Here is a 5,642-nt window from a genome sequence, read left to right on the forward strand (position 1 = left end):
TCATACATCCACGTTTCTGAACAAGAGAAACGAGCCATTTATCCACTTGATACTTGATGACACTTAATACTTTGAAGAGCTTGATCTTAGAAATTATGGATAATACTTAGAAAAATTTTAAGTATACAGACTCCAGTCAGAATCCAAAGAATAAAACCAGTAAGAAAGTATTTAGATAAACAATCAAATATGATTGAATTCAGAAAGCAACACTGCCAGTCAAAGACCGAACGTTAATTAATAATTTGAACGAACACCAGATACGTTCGCTCACGAAGCAAGGAAAAACGAACGTTCAATTACAAAACCGAACGCTGCTTAGGACGAACGTCAGGTCAATGACCGAGCACCAAAACGAACACGCAGTTGAACGAACGTTCATTTGAACGAACGTACATTTGAACGAACGTTCGGTATCAGACCGAACGCTAACTAGGACGAACGCTCAATCTAAGACCGAGAGCTCATTTGGACGAACGCTCAATGTAATACCGAGAGCTCATTTGGATGAACGCTCAATGTAATACTAAGCGCTGCTTCTGACGAACGCTGGTAAACAAAACCGAGCGTCCTAACTATACTTCCATTTATTTTAAATCGTTGGACACGCTAGGCTAAGCCGAACGCTCACACCTAACTCTTGACACCAATAACGCTCGTTCTTAATCAGGGTCCTTTCCAAATGAAAGAATCCTTATTCTAAGTGAGGTTCCAGGGAGACCGAACGGTACAAGACCGTTCGATAACGAGCGTACATGATAGATCAGAGAAAATGAAAATTTCCAGATTTTTCAACTCAATAATTTCCTAGATTTTCATATGATTCATAACTTTAAAGTTTCATTTCCATCATAAATTTCATACATTACAGAGTCCATATTATTCCATCATCAATACAGAATTTTTCCAGTTCCAAACATATCATTCCAATTCATACAGAAATTCAATATCATTACAAATTATACATCACACTTTCTGCATAAAATACAACAATATTCAGCATCTCATTAACCCGAATTATCCATTTTCAAGTGCAGACATACCAGTATCAATCATACAGTTTCAAACATTATCATGCATATACAATCAGTGCAACCAGTTCCTTCATACATAATCAAACATCAAATATTTCATGCATTTCAGACATCCATTACACTTCATTACTGTCATGAACATCAAACCAGTATTAAATTAAATTACTAAAGCTTCCCTAAAAAGGTCATTTCAAAAGGTTTCGGAATAAAGACATCCTTCAATTTTTAAGTAATATACTATCTTCCAAATCTTGGACCTCACTGAAATTAGTGTTGCTCTCAACCTTCAATCAAACCAGGCAAATTCTTTGCGCACCTCCATATTTTTCATCTTGCTACTTATGAATATAAAAATTCCTATTTTATTCTGTTTGGTTTGTATAACCTACAAGTAAAAAAATCTCTTAGATTTTACAATTCCAAAATCAAGAATGACTTTTGGATTGTAAAATTCAGAAAGTAAAAATAACGTAATTTGGAAGTCACTTTTTGTAACATCCCAGAAATATACAGTCATCAACTATATACTTAGAATAATTCACATTAATCAATATTGCAAACAGTTTTAATAACACAGTAAGCAGTGAGCAAAAATGGCCGAACGGCCTTTCATATAGATTAATATACGAGCGTTTACAAAAGAATAAGGACGAACGGTTTTCAAAACCATTACCGAACGTCTAACTATACACATAATCAAAAGAGCGCTCGCTCACAGTCACTCTGATCCTATTAAACTAATTACAATAACTAAAAAAAACCGAACACATTCACTGCTCGGCCTTCACTTCAACTTCAACCAAGTTGGCTTCATCCAAATTTTCTTCTTCCAGCATTTGCTCAAGGGACGCCCCACCATCTGCTCACATCCACAACGGATGATCATTGCATTTGACAAGACGGATATACATATACAAGACAACACAATGGAAATGCAAGGGTAAGCTTATTGAATTTAATTCAAGTCAACATACAGTTTATACACATCATATACATTAACAAATAATTCACCACACATGCATCCAATTCATACATTAACTCAAACAAATTCCTGATACTAGACAGACCGTCCGGACATGTATGAATCCTGTGTAGCTAAGGTGTCCGTGCACCCAGGTGAGTGACTGGAATACTCATCAGTTAGCCACCTGAGGTTAGTCTTTTCTGTCCAAGTTACAGTTATGGACTAGACCTCCTGCCATTCCCACGCATGACATACTCATCTCTACTTGAGAACGAGCATTCACGGAATATCAGGATGAACCACCATCTAAGCTTACCACGTTCATACTTACAAATCTCAAATTCCATTCAAGAGTCGTTCCACCCTGGAACGCTCGTTCAAATCCAACAATCACAATTTCAATTCTCATGGTGTTCGCACATAATAACCTTTCATCTTATTCACACTTTCATTCTTAGTTTTACTTCCATAAAAGAACGAACGTCCAGCCCCCTTTGTAATAGAGGACGAACGTTAATGTAATATCAATAGGCTCGTTCACGAACTTGAATCAGTTAGATGAACTGAATCTAGAATGATTTATAATTTACTTAGAAAAATCCAAATTCAATAACTCTGGAATGAATCAAATGGATAGATGTATCACAAATTGTTTAAATAAAGAATCCGAACACAATGTAATTCAAGAGATAACCGCCAGTCAATGACGAGCGCGAAAATAGACTTTTGATGAATTTTGGACGAACGTCACTGAGAACATTTGGACGAACGTCAATAGAACTTTTGGACGAACGCTATTTAAATTATGGACGAACGCTATTTAAATTATGGACGAACGCTATTTCAAATTATGGACGAACGCTATTTAAATTATGGACGAACGCTATTTCAAATTTGGGACGAACGCTATTACCTTTCGCTAATAATTGAGAGACTGAACGAACGTTCGGTATATGACCGAGCGTTCTTTATCACACACGCATTTGGACGAGCGTTCGGTATCAGACCGAGCGCTACTTATCATTTACACTGTTTAGGACGAGCGTTCGGTCTAAGACCGAGCGCCACTTCAGGACGTACGTTATTTAGCTCGACAACTTTCACTGTTTCAAAATCTAAGAAGTTTGGACTTTATATAAGGTAAGATACTTGAAATTTATGTAATACAATTTGACTAAGTGTTCAAGAGGAATATTATCAAGCTTCTCAATCTCACGCAACACTCATGAAGGGTACGTATGGCCAAATGCTCACACGAAATGCTATATCAGAGGGCGTTCGTTCTCAAGGGAAATCCTTTCCAAATGAAAGGGTTTGACTACTTCCAGGAATTTGCCAAGACTACCGAACGGTAAATGACCGTATCGATACGAACGTTCATTTCCACAGTCTTACATATTCAAAAATTAACTTACAGGATACACATTTTTCAGTATAATCTTTCATACATCACTTTACTCATTTCATAATACAACTCCATACATTTTCATTGCATCATTTCATCATACAGTTCATGTTCCAATTAATTCAAACCATAACTCATTTCATCACTTTCATACAGCATTTCAAAATCATATTCTCATATCAAAAGTCCAGATTCATAAATCATGTTTTCAACATCACAATAACACACATGCAGTACATAACATCTCATGAATTAAACCAATAAGCTTCCCTTACCTGGATTGGAAACGTGCTTTCGTTCTTCAGAAAATCAAATCCCAGTATACTCTTCTACACTTAACGTTCAACCCAACTCTTTAAACTAAATTTACAGAAAACCAATACTGGTTTAGAGAAGGTGCATGCAGATTAAAACGAGGCTTGCACGTTAAAATGAATAGTGGTTGAGGACGTGAAACTTACCCGTTTCAGAATCCAAAACCAATCGGTTTGATGGAAAGCTCGCGGTGCAGGGATGCTTCTCACGGTGCTGAAACGTGAACGGAGTAGTGTAGTGTGAGTTACAGAAGAGAGAAGAAGAAAGGTCTCTAGAGAGAAGGTAGAGAATTTGGAGTGCAAGAGTTCAGGGAAGAAGATGAAGTGTGCAGAGAAGGGGAAGAGTCTTTCAGAGAAATCAAATTCTCTTCCCACGTAGGACAATTGTCCATCAGCTACGTGCCACTTGGATCCCACTGACCCCTTTGGAATGTTCCAAAGTGCCACTTGTCAGCATGCATGCATTGTGAACGTGAGTGCGTTTTAAATGAGGAAGTGTGCGTGTCACAGTGCATTAATGGAAGCAGAGAGGTGACTAAGCAGCGTAATTATTGGGGCGTGACACTTTTTTTTAGAAAAGACTTTCAAATTATACTTAAAACTAAAATAAGAGTTTTGGAGGATTATATAATTTAGAAGTAAAAAATAACTTATAGATCTTACAGTCCAAACACTAAAATAACTTCCAAATTATGCTAAAATTAACTTTTAGATTGAGCAACCCAAAAGTTAAAAACGATTTGAAATTGTGTAATCTAAAAGTTATTTCTTTCTTAAACTTCTCCTACTTCTAGAAGTCAATTTTAGTTTCCAAATTTAAGATTCTACACTCCAAAAGGGTTTTTTTAAAAGAAAAAATAGATTCCACATGGTGCAATTCACAAGTAAATTTTTTTTGACTTGGTGCAATCTAAAAATCTTCTTTAAAAAATGATTTCTAATTTGAAAACTTTTCGAATTGTACAGTTTGAAAATCATTCTTTATTTCAGAATTACATAATTTAAAAGGGACAAAATGATAAGTTTTATATTCATGGAGGAGGGAAAATATGAAGGTGTGTGAAGAATTTGCCATCAAGCCATGGTCGTGATTTCCTACTTTTAGAAGCTGAAACGGATCCAGCTATCTCATTAGACCAAATCTTAAACATTTGTTTTGTTTGGATTCAGAATTATGTTTGGATTCAGTATGAGGAGGATTTTGGGTGAGTGGTTTGTTTGTTTCTCCTGTGATTGAGATTTTCTCCATTGCATTTAGAAACTTGCGCAAGTGCTTGATGTACTCAGGAAAAGCCTCAAGGTTGCAATGACCCCACCCTTTACCCACAAAGGGTCATATTTTTCCTTCGAAAGTTCCCACAATCGTTTTCCGTGGGACCAGTCAACGATTTCATCATTAGTTCCCTGCCCATGAAACACAACCAGACAAATAAAACTACTATTTGCACGGAAAGTGCATTATTTAATCAAAGATAAGGTCTTTGTACAGACTACTCAACTCATCAATGGTCACACATAATCCAGACCCTAACATCTAAGTTTGAAATTTTGACTCAAATTTTGCTACAATGATACTATGCTCTGTGGTCTTATCTGGTAAGAACTTATGTACAACAGGGTCTTATGTTGTGGCAATGTTTCACCACAACCTAAGAAAAGAAAACATGCGTTGATACTCTAAAATATATGCATTGATTAGATTATGGATAGGCTTCAAGATTAAGAAATAATAGCATGAGCAATAATAGGACAAATTGTGCTGTAAGGATCCATCCTCTTCCAATAGCAGCAAAACACAACTGACAAATAAAAGCATAATTGGAGAACTGTTTCAAATGTAACATTTCATATTAAATATTGTGCCTATGTTTCAAATTTTTGTTTGAATCATTGATTGCTTTTTAAATTCAGGTTCGAATGGAAAA

General features: G+C 36.0%; 1 long non-coding RNA gene across 1 annotated transcript; it reads right to left on the minus strand.

Moving 5' to 3' along the window:
• Positions 1-1,624: 1,624 nt before the first annotated feature.
• Positions 1,625-4,235, minus strand: LOC148191589 (uncharacterized). Its single transcript, XR_015782705.1, has 3 exons — positions 3,865-4,235; positions 3,679-3,763; positions 1,625-1,893 (listed from the first exon to the last, which is right to left on the minus strand). It is a non-coding gene; the product is annotated as an uncharacterized LOC148191589 (long non-coding RNA).
• Positions 4,236-5,642: the final 1,407 nt, after the last annotated feature.

Source organism: Vigna umbellata, chromosome 10, assembly GCF_029865625.1.
Source record: "Vigna umbellata cultivar VRB3 chromosome 10, Vumbellata_1.0, whole genome shotgun sequence".
Lineage (NCBI taxonomy): Eukaryota > Viridiplantae > Streptophyta > Magnoliopsida > Fabales > Fabaceae > Vigna > Vigna umbellata.